This window comes from Canis lupus, chromosome 4, assembly GCF_048164855.1.
Source record: "Canis lupus baileyi chromosome 4, mCanLup2.hap1, whole genome shotgun sequence".
Lineage (NCBI taxonomy): Eukaryota > Metazoa > Chordata > Mammalia > Carnivora > Canidae > Canis > Canis lupus.
The window spans coordinates 78,190,635-78,202,912 of record NC_132841.1 but is presented as its reverse complement, the minus strand read 5'-3'; the positions used below and the strand labels follow the sequence as shown (position 1 = coordinate 78,202,912).

At 36.4% G+C, this 12,278-nt stretch overlaps 1 long non-coding RNA gene across 1 annotated transcript; it reads right to left on the bottom strand.

The window, feature by feature from the left end:
• Window positions 1-1,356: 1,356 nt before the first annotated feature.
• On the bottom strand, window positions 1,357-5,084 carry LOC140632714 (uncharacterized). Its single transcript, XR_012030368.1, has 2 exons — window positions 4,992-5,084; window positions 1,357-2,426 (listed from the first exon to the last, which is right to left on the bottom strand). It is a non-coding gene; the product is annotated as an uncharacterized lncRNA (long non-coding RNA).
• Between the last annotated feature and the right edge of the window lie 7,194 nt (window positions 5,085-12,278).

The following is a 12,278-nucleotide window of genomic DNA, read 5'->3' as shown; positions in this document are numbered from 1 at the left end:
TATAGGAAACATATAAATGAGTCTCTTTCTCTTTCTCTCTCTCTCTCTCTCCCTCTCCACCTCCCCCCACCCCCCTCTCAATCTCTCTTTTTATCCATTCAGCCAATCTGTTCTCTGGACAATTTACTCCATTTACATTTAAGAGAATTAATAGACACATACTTACTGCCAGTTTGTTCATTGAATTTCTACTGTGGGATCTTAGTACGTAGTTTCAGGCTGATTGGAAGCCAGAACCTCAGGCAGCAGTTTTTAAAGTATGCAAATATATACAGTCCTATATGCCCATAATCATAAACACTGTTAGCTTCTAGGCCAGATCTGGAGGTGCCCTTTGGCAATATTGAAGAAAAATATTGGGGCTCCAGGTTTGTATATGAGCTCCTTTATGGAAGGTATTGGCAAGCAGTAAAGAGGCCAAAGGAGATCACAAAGATGGCATCCCCTAGCTTATGTTCCCTTGGAGCACTTCCAGAGCCTGAGAGGTGGTGTAAACCTAAATCCTGATCCTCAGGCTAAAGCCTTAGGTCTTTCACAGCAAGACTGGGAATGTGTTTCGGTCTGTGCAGTGCCTTGGGGGTGGGAGCCTGCCAAGAATTGTCTCTTGGATGGTTTCAGATCTGTTGGACTCAGCAATGCAAGACCACCTGGCCACCAGAGCCAGGAACTGGTCACCTGTGTAGGGCTGTTGCAGCAAGCACAGAAGCTGAGCATGCCCTCTTACTTTTGGAGGGCCTCCAGTGAGCATGGAACAGGCTGTGTCTGCTGGCACTCGCAAATTACAGGAAGACAAAATGGACATACACCAATGTCCACCAGTGCCTTCTTTCCATGGTAGGGTCCCCATAGGCTTCTTCCTTCTGGCAGATGCTTTAAGATTAACAGATGACTATCCTTCATATATAGCCTAAGTGCTTTTCAAACTGCTGCTTTTGTTTTGGCTTTCTGGGTAAGCCTGCAGTAAGTCCTCTGAGAGTAGACTCTCCATTGCCTACAGCCCTATGGGTCTCCTGAACATAAGCTCCGTTGGTTTTAAACCCGATGTTTTGGGGGCTTGTCTTCTAGTTTTTGTACCAAGGGTGCAGATGACTGATGTATCCCTTGCCCCTCACAGATAAGCTCTCTATTTGTGAGATTCCTCCCAGATGTGGCCTGCTAAACTCAGGGTGAGGCTTTGGCAAGAGTGCACCACTGCTTATCCTCTATCATATGATGGGATCCTTATATCCTTTGTGGAGGAGATACTCAGCTAACTTTTGAATCTTTTCAGAGGAACTGTTCCATTTAAAAAGTATTTATTTTCCAACTCATTCCTTGAAGCCAATATTAATCTGATACTAATGCTAGACAAAGAAATTAAGACAAATTATTTATTTCCCATGAGCATGGAAACACATATGCTCAAAATAAGGACAAATTGGGGCTCCTAGGTGGCTCCGGAGGCACCAGCCTTGGTTAAGTGTCTGCCTCCAGAAGCCTGCTTTTCCCTCCATCTCTGCCACTCCCCCTGCTTGACCTCTCTCTCTCTCTCTCTCTAATCTCTAAAAAAAAAGAAAAGTGACAATGAAATTCAGTTATGTATTAAAGATTAAACAACAGCACAATGAAATAGGATTATCCCAGGAATGCAAATATGATGTAGCATCCGAATCAATGTAACAATTCATACTAAAAGAATAAAGGGTGAAAATCACATGATCATCTCAATAGATGCAGCAAAAGTAATTGAAATTTCACAACCATGAATGATATATATTCTTACCAAATGAAGACTAAAACTTAATAAAAGGAACCTACAAAAAATTTCCTTTATATCTAACTTAAAGGAAAATCACTCATTTTTGCTGTCAAGACTGACCACTTCTAATCTGCATTGTCCTAGAAGTCCGAACAAGTGCAATAAGGAAAGAAATTAAAATGAAAGAAATTAAGAATTAATATAATAATCTTAGAAGTAACCCTGTCTTTATTTGCAAACTGTATGATAATATAAAAAATCCAAAGGAATTTCACAATAAAAATAAAACCTGAAACAAGTCGAATGTTTATGATATAGAATCGGTATAAAAAATTATTTCTGTAAACTAGCAATAAGCAATCTGAAGAGGGAATTTAAACACTTTCATTCACAAAATCAATAAGATATTAAATGAAGAACTTCCTGCAGATATGTTGATAGATCAGCCTCAGCAATCACACATCTCCTTTATATACAGCATTAGTAGCAGATAGCCGTAATAGCAAGAGTGGTTGAATCCTTAAGATAGTTTCACATTAGCCCAATCAATCTAAATCGTAGGAGGTTGGGTTCCCAGTAGTGAGGGTTGTAAACTTGGAATAAAATTCTTTCTTGCATATGATGTGTGGACAGCCTGTCTGTGAACCCTCTGAAGAAGACTGAGTTATTCATCTAGGGTAGGACTCCACTGTAACCACAAAAGAGATACTATGTGTTAGCATTAATCAAATTGATCCTTTATTCCTAAATATGAGAGGACAATCAAGATTAAAAGATTTAGGGCCATCAGAGCAAAGGAAAGAATAAAGGTGATACAAACAAACACAAAAACAATACAAACAAAAATAATCCTAAAGGAACCAATTACTTCAGAGAAGAAAAGGATATGAGAAGCATGATTACTTATATTCCATTTTTACTCCACATCAGTAAAATTGAGTAAAAATTTGTACTCCACATCATTAAAATTGTATCTATGAGAATTTTCCCATACCATGAAATTGTTCTACTCTTTCAACTCAGAGATCTGGAACCTATATTTCCCAGAAGGAACTTACTTTAGTTGTTTTTTTCCTGGGATCCAATTCTCTCTCCACTTTCCCTACTGTGAGCATGCATGGACATGTATTTTCTCACATACATAACTTAAACTAATAGTCTTAAATAAGTGTAAATAAGTGTAATCACTTATTTTTCATTTTTCCAAAAATGTCAGTTTAGGAAGAATTCAGCCGTTGACTTACTTATATATCTAACGTGTATGTAGAGAAATTAGTTATTTTTGGAAGCTAGCGCAACTCTAACAAGAAACTCCTGTGGGGTTTTCGGTTTGTTTGTTTTTTGTTTGGTTGAGGTTTTTTTGCCACTAACTTTGAAGCTTATAACATGCTATTTATTGATCACTGGTGTACAATGTGTACACCAGTGACAATATTGACATTTTTATATCTTAGGTATTCTATATAACCTAATTTACTCTGACTTCCATAGAACAGAATTCCAGAAGTACCAGAGCACTTTAATTAAAATTACAAAGAATTCAGAATAAAATAACAATTTTTAAAACAGTTAGCAAAATCCCCAAATATCCATATAGCATAAGGATCATTGGTACTTATGAATTATAAAGGTAATATATTAGAATGTAAAAAGGCTTAAAACCTCTGCTACTAGAATATTTGCCTCTAATGAGGGAAAATTTTCATTTATGGTGGGGGGTGGATGGAAAGTACTTTGCTCCAAGAATATGATTCAGATCTAAAAATCCTAGGATACATAGAACTAATTTTTGACTTTCAAAAAGTAAAATACATTTCTGGGGATGGTGAGCAGGGGAATTCATACACTAGACTTGAGCCTCTCATATATAACAATCCAATGCATAAGGAAAATGAATCCTGTTCTACAACTGTTGGGAGAATATACAAAAATTCTACAGCTGCAGAAAAGAAGCATGTGCAACACTTTTTTTAAATTAACAATGAAGACCATCTAAGATAAACTCAGGAATATACAAGCTTTGAAGCTACGTGGAAATAGCTTATTTGTAGAGCTACTGTCAAAATTATATTTCAAAAAATAGATGTTGGGGACACCTGGGTGGCTCAGCGGTTTAGCGCTGCCTTCGGCCCAGGGCATGATCCTGGAGACCCAGGATCGAGTCCCACATTGGGCTCTCTGCATGGGGCCTGCTTCTCCCTCTGCTTATGTCTCTGCCTCTCTCTCTCTCTCTCTCTGTATCTCTCATGAATAAATATAATCTTCTAAAAAATAGATGTAAACATAGGCATAACAATACAAAATAATACAAAACAGATCAAATTTGTAGATACAAAAAATGGTAGTGAATGACTTTTCTAATTGTCCCATTTTTCATAATAATTTTTTTTGTAAATTTTACATAAACTACAAGAGTTATTTTTCTTCATATTGATATTTTAGGAGAAACTAATTATGGTAAAAAATGTTACTTAGGTTTAAAAATTGTTTAGCTCATGTTTGGTAGTTTAAATTCTTCTTTGATCTTTACCACATATGGATATTTCTTGGGAAATCTGTTGACCTATTTATACTTTTTAAAATGTTTATCATTACTATTTCTATCTTTTAGCCCCTTGTGGAATTTGAGCTATGAAATAAGTATTCCTACTTTTGTCTACTCTTAATTATACTAATGTATATTTGAGAACAGCCACTTTTCCTACTGAAATGTCTCAAACATATTGACCCTGGAATAAAAAGAAAGATGAGCTGTAGATTTCCTTCTCTCTTTTGGGAAAGGCATATATCATCTATAAAACTTAAGTACTTTGTTCAAAGGCTATAAATGTAAACTTTTATGAAGGTCTGCTGATAGCTAAAATGATTTTCTCTATTTAAAAATCTATCCTAGGATTTAAAACTCTATTTTAAGACCTTTCTCTTTAGTTGAGGTATTTGGTCTACACCTGAGAAGACACATTGTTCTAGGTACATTGCTATTAAAAAACTTTATAATAATCAAAATGCCAAATATCTTTCTGAATCTCCAGTGGTCTTTCCAATAGGTGAAACATAAAAATTGCCATTCTCTCATACAAAGGAGTGGCAAGGAGGAAACGAAGATTGAAGGATTTCATTCCTTAGCATCCCAAATGCTGCTGATTTTTCTCTTATCTCCTGAAGATTTCATTTTCATCCTTCCTTAATAAGCTCTTCCCATCTCTAAGATCCCAATCTGTTAAGTGTAGCATCTCCCAAAATTAGTCCTTACCTCTTTTCCCCATTTAAACCCCTTGTTTCAATATCCCATCAGTCTGCCTCAGGTGTGTTGATGTCCCTAACATCCATCTACATGGAATTTTCCTCCCTGAATTCCAGAATCCTACCTCAGAATGTCTTGGATGTTGAAGTATCATGAGCTTATCCCACATGTACTTCTTTTCCACATTTCCTAACTCCATAAAAGGCATTGACATTTCTCAAACTCCTTACCCCTCAAAACTTGAGGTTATTCTTTCTCTCAACATCTCAACATAGTCTATTAGCAAATCTTATCTGTTTTAATTTCATAGTCTTGCATCCAATTCTTTCTCCACACTTCATACCAGCACCCTAACTAACCAGAACATTTTTCACGCTAACTTGAGCAATACCCTCGATTGTCTCCCTCCTTTTACTTGTTTCCTTATAATCCATTTCCACACAACAAGAGTATGTCTTTTATTTTTTTTTAAGAGTATGTCTTTTAAAATGTCAACTAAATCATGTTATTTGCTTCCTTAAGATAACCTCCAAACCTCTAAGTCCACTGGGAATAAAAGTTAGCCATTCCTATTGCCCACTGTACCCTACATGACCTAGCTTCTCCTCTCCTAAAGCTTCTACTGGGTTACTCTTTCCCAGATCCACAGCCTATTTTGCTACTTCTTAAACAGTTAAGGGATGTTGTGTCATTGAGGTCTGTGTATTTGTCCTTCCTACTGCCAGAAAGTCTCTTCTAAGACCTTCTCATTGTGTCCCTCCACACCTTTAGTCACTTTGCTCTTAAATTCTAACCTCTTCAGAGATCTCTCATGTAACATCGTACTAAAAAAATAAAGCCTTCTGTATAACCTTAGTGTGCCCAGCAGATGAAATTTGGTAACTAGTTTTCACCTACTCATTGTCATCAATCCCAAGAAAGATAGAGCATGCAAAGAGAAACAAAGGGATTGGATAAGGGAAGATTGAATAAATACCAGGATATTGGGACTGCAATATTGTGTTGAGGGTGAATAAACCAGGAGTTAGGACAGATAATCTCAGTAGTTTCCTGGCACAAATTCATTCTGTTTAAAGTTAATTAACCTCCTGCATTAGGGAAAGAGTTGGCAAAGGTTTCTGGAACACACATAGTGCTCAGAAACAACGAGTGATGATGATACAATGTTACCAAATTACTTTATTAGACAAATGCTAGTTATACCATTTCAGTAGTCTATGATTATATTAAAGTAGAAGTTGTCATAGAAGTTTACAATTTGATTTTACATCATAAACTCATGTTTTAGTTCCTTGGGGCGGGGGAGAGAGAAGACTAAATTATTTTTGTCTATATTCTATTTCCTGACAGCCCCAACTTCCAGAAAATAGGATAATCATGGTCTTGGATCACAATCTAAAGCAATTCTTCAAACTATCAGTTATTAGTTTACAGAATCTTCACTTCTATAGTGCAGAGTGGTGCCAGCTGGTGAGCCTTGAGCACAGGTGTGACCCACTTTAACTAAAATAATTATCAAAGCAAATGATTTTTTAAGGCAAGTTACATTAATGGGCAGTAAAGGTAGTTTTTTTTTTTTTTTAGATAGTGTAATACTTTGATAGAACTAACTTTTAAACTATATATATTATATTTACGCATAAGAAATACATTAGTTACAGTGATAGAACACACTCAAGCATATAAATTCTATGTTGCCAAAATTTTAAGTTGCCTCTTTTCTTTTTTTTTTAATTTAAGCACTTCAAATCTTTTCCATGGGTAGAACAAGGACATTCAATAATCCTATTTTTTTAACTCTTTCTGCTTTTCATTGCATGTTAGTAATTAGATCTTCCTTGACCACCTATATTTTACTGACTTTAACTTGATCAGTTTTGAATAACAATGTTTAAACATTTTGCTTATGGCTTTGTCTGTTTTGTTTTATTTCATGTATTTCCTGGGATACTACAATATGAATGTTCTCATACAGGCTTGCTGATTTTTTTTCCAATTAAATCAGTGTATTTAGCTTCTGTCTTTACACATGGTTTCTATCTTATGTTTAAATTTTAAAACAAATAAATAAATAAATAAATAAAAATAAATTTTAAAACAATCAACTTGTGTCCAATATAACATCAGATATGGGGGGATCCCTGGTGGCTCAGCGTTTTGGTGCCTGCCTTTGACCCAGGGCGCAATCCTGGAGTCCCAGGATCGAGTCCCACGTTGGGCTCCCTGCATGGAGCCTGCTTCTCCTTCTGCCTGTGTCTCTGCCTCTCTCTCTCTCTTTCTCTCCCTCTCTCTCCCTCTCTCTCTATGTCTATCATGAATAAATAATAAATAAAATCTTTAGAAAAAAAATAACATCAGACATGGCGTAACTCTGCTTATGCTAAGGACAAAATTATGAACAATTAGCGTGCTATCAGAGCCCTGAGGAATAGATACACATACACACACAAGTATGTACATACAGACCAAAAAAAAATGGGGGGAGAGGTGATTAAACTATGCCTGGTAAAGAATAAAGCAACAGATTTTTAAAGTCCATATTAGTGAAAGAAAAATGTAATTTCTTTTAGAACACTTGGAGAATTTATTTCATTTCTAGAAAGAATATTCTAACATCTGATCTCCAGTCTATTTCACTAATCACGGAAGTGGCCAAAAATATTTCTATGTATTTTTAGGAGAAAGTAGTGACAATTTTATTTTGGCACACTAATTTTGTGATTTCTCAAGACAAGTCTGAAATAGAAAACACAAAAGCAGGGATAATAGAAGTCTTAGGATATGTGAGAATCTAGCAAGTTTAGAATGTCTAAACTCAAGATAATGACTTTGCCTTGGGTGTCTATAGAGTTAGTATATGGCAGCACACAGAAATTAGAATTCTTAAAGATATTGAAATAACGTCTGCATTTGCTGTTCTCATAAATGTATGACAAATCATTCACTGATAAAATGTATTGCTGCATACTCATGGCATAACTCACAAACTGACTGTCTAATTGACTCAAATAAGCATGTGCCCAAACACTTAAAATCACAATTACTACAATCTAACAACTTTATTTTTTTAATTTTTATTTATTTTTATGTTTTTATTTTTTTTCAATCTAACAACTTTAAAAGCCTTTATTAAAGAGCTATGTACATGGCATTTTCTAAAATAAATAAAAATTCTGTTTCTTCCTTAAGGAGCTACAATTTTAGCTACTTATCCTTTTTTATCCTTCTCCTTTGAGGTGGCTGCCTTGAAGTAAGTTTTGGAGTGAGGGGGGACCTACCATGGGATCTAAAAATCTATTAAAATTTCAAATTTTCTTTGTGAATATTTAAATACATGTTATAATGATGAACAATAAAAGGATGATCAAGGTTTGTATCCTTCACAGAGGAAAGAGTCTAGTGACAGGCTTTGGGGAAAGGGATTTTCAGTTAGGTTGTACCACCTTTGCTCCACTTATTCTACATTACGAGGAAATGTATACTGGTATGAATCGTCAGGTAAATTCTAAGATCTATTAGGAGCTTGGCTTTTGCCCTCTTGGTATATTCCTCTGGAGTCTACTAGGAAGAGATATTGGATCAAAACAAGATTTTAGCATTCTGGCATTCCTAGGCCTCTGACTTAATAACATTGTAATCATGTTGTGCCCAAGATTATGTATCAGAGAACCCACCAAGGAGCTGACACCGATGCAAGCACAGGAGGGTTTATTTGCAAGCTCGAGTTTGGGTCCAAGTATACCCACACAGCGGAGCAGGGACTTGGACCCTGAGGTTAAGAGGTGTAGTAGTTTTATAGGGGCCAGTGGCCAATGAAATTGTAAAACATACAGAAAGTTGCATAGTCATGTTGGTCCACACGTAGGTGGCCAATTGAATTAAAATTTACCCTATAATGACCTTTTGAACTAGCCTATCACTCTGGTCAGAATTGGCGCACAGGTTTGGCAGGCAAAAGGCGGGGTTTACAGGCTTTGGAGGTTAGGGGTTCTGCATTCCTATATGAGCCAGTTTCTGGTAAGGGTGTGCTCAGCGGCTTGACTAGGGTAGGGGAGTGCCTTAAGCAATAAGCAGGTCTTGTGGGGGTCATACAGGAGATGGCGGGTGTAGCACAAAATAGAGTTAGTCCTGCTCTGCTTGTCCAGGGGTAGGGGATTTTTGTTAAATTACTTGGGTCCCACAATCATGATCCATTTTTGCATGGCTTCATATGTCAGATGAAATGTAGATAGGGATGGGCTAACATTCTTGATGTTTCTAGTAGACTTAATTTCATAATTTAAAAAAGCATGATGATGGTGGACCTGGGTGGCTCAGTTGATTAAGTATCTGCCTTTGGCTCAGGTATGACCCCAGGACTCTGAGATCAAGCCCCACACTGGGCTCCCTGCTCAGCAGGGAGCTTGGTTCTCCCTCTCCTTCTACCTGCATGCAGCTCTCCCTGCTTGTGTTCTCTCTGTCAAATAAATTAATTAGATCTTTAAAAAAGCATGATGAAATGGCCAGTTCAAAAACAACTATTCCAAAATACTTTGTCTTATCCCATTCTGACTCTTTTTATTCCATTGCCAGACAATCTTGGGATGCTCATGTGATCTCATTGAATCTTCCATCTCCTTTTCTTACACCCAAACATCTTTATTTCTATTCTTGCCACTCCTCTATTTAAAAGCCATCAGTTACTCCTCATTTCCTACAGAGTGAATTCTACGCCGCATACTTTCAAAGCCATTTGTATCCTGACCCCAGGCTGCCTATTCAGTGTATTCCCCATTAGAAGCTCTCTTCCTGAGCCACTATGTATTCCTTTAACCTACGCATGCCTCTCTGGGATCATGGTTTTGTTTATTTTCCTCCCTAATGGCATATACAACCTTTGCTAATTCTGTTATCATTAAATGAATTTACTCTGGCAGGCCTATATTCTATGCAATTGTCTAAATGAACTTTTTAAAGTCACCTAACATATTTCAATATCTCTTGCAATTTTACGTTGTCCATTTTCATGTATTTTTTGTTATGTGACCTATACATCAAATTCTTCCAGTGATGGGTAGGTCACTTGTTCCCTTTCACTGGAAATATGTAAGAATAGAACAGATTTGATGGAACAGCTATACAAGGCATTACATTGCCTCTTGCCTGAGGGTATAGATTAAAAGAATAACCATGTGCCTTTTGATTCACTCAGCCTTCTCTTCTTAGGTGGTTTCATACATTTCTATGACAGTAACCATCCATTAATCTAGTATCCAACTATCTCCTTCTTTAGATTGTACTTTCTGAAATATTGATGTAAAGCAAAATAAAATTTAAAAATACAAAAATATAAATCTAAACAAATAATTAGATGAAAACATTCTTCTTCCAGAATCTACTATTGTCTTAGAAAGCAACCTCTCACTGCCAAGCACAAACTTGATGTTTTCCAGTATATATGCTATCTCATTGATGATAGTTATACCAGAAGCGACTTAGGTTGTAGAGGCAAAGCTTGTGTCTATCAATTTCCTAGTGCTCTTTGTAGACCTATATAGGACTGGTGTGTCAAGTAAACTTGGGATCGCAAAGTATTTATTTTTCTATTTGACTTGAAGGGCAACTCTATTTATAATACTCTATTTCTCCCACTACTCTTTTTTTTTTTTTTTTTTTTTGCAAAGGCCTTTACAAATGTTATCTTAATTTATTCCTCACAATAATTTTAGGAGGTAGCAATTATCATTCTTTTATTTTGTATTTTTATTTAAGTTCGATTTGCCAACATAAGAGTATAACACCCAGTGCTCATCTCATCAAGTGCCCTCCTCAGTGCCTGTCACCTAGTTTTCCCAACCCCTTGCCCACTCCTTTTCTGCATCCCTTTGTTTCCCAGTTAAGAATCTCTCTCATGGTTTGTCTCCCTCTTCCTCTGCCCCCATTACTTTTGTCCTTTCATCCACATGATACCATCCGGTCACTGGATCTTTCTCTAATCTTGCAATTCTTTTTGCCTTTCATTTTCTTTTTTTATGCAAACTAGTATTTTGGGGGGATGCCTGGGTGGCTCAATGGTTGAGCATCTGCCTTAGCTCAGGGTGTGATCCCAAGGTCCACGATCAAGTCCCACATCAGGCTCCTTGCAGGGAGCCTGCTTCTCCCTCTGCCTATTTCTCTGCCTCTCTCTCTCTCTCATGAATAAACAAATAAAATCTTAAAAAACAAAAACTAGTATTTTTTTTTTCTCTAGCAAATCCTGAAACTTTACCAATGTGTTAATAAACTCCTACATTCTGTGGTATTATTGGAAACTGTCAGTATGAGGTCCACACTTTCACAGAAAGAAGGCTGAATATGGAATATACCTGTGATTTTTGCCTAAAGGTGTTTTTCAGGGCTAAGGAGACCACTAGTTCAAGTTTAGGACAAGTCAGTGCTGGGACACAGGTGTCCCAGAAGAGACCTTCATCTAATGACAGATTTGGTATATAAATACCACATAATTCTTACCCCTTAGTAGGAAGAAATGAAGTCTATTATGTTGTCCCCAGGGTACCTCAGACCGTGCCCTCCAGGTATATACAGTGGTAACTGGTATTATAATAATACATACTTCATTGATCTATTTTTGTCACTTCTCCTCTCTCCAAACAATATTTTATTGGATAACTTCCTAAAGAAACAAATTGCATTCAAATCTTTGTTGTCCCATGTCAGCTTATAGGAAAACACAAATCAAGAGAGTTGGAAACAAAATAGGTCTTAGGAAGTAAATCCTGAAAGTGGGATGAAGAGATCAGATCATTTGTTGCACAAATGGTAGACATGACTACACTGCTGAAGTACTTCAGTTACTGAGACTCTAAAATGGTGGGAATTATGATACAATATTGGTAGGAAAGTATGAGCCAATTTAATGAATACTTCAAGCACTTAAGAAATATAAGGAATGCTATTAAATGAATCCTGGAGTTGTCTGGTGACTATAAAGGTAAACAAACCTTAGCCACAGACCTATTGTTGTGCTGCAGATAGTATGATTAAATAGAAAGGTTCAGCACACTTGCTAGCATGTGGTATACTGATGTTGATTTGCTAATCCATTTTTCCTAATCTCTATGAAGAAGGGAAAGCAATATTTCATATTTACCTGAAATGGATAGGACTTTATATTTATGAAAAAAAAAAGAAAAAAAAAGGACTTTATATTTATGACTGTGTCCTAGGGACATGTTAACTCTTTGGTACAAATGGACTTTCATTATATAGATCTCCCATAGACAATCAGAAGTCTACTCTGTTGATGTGATATGAATT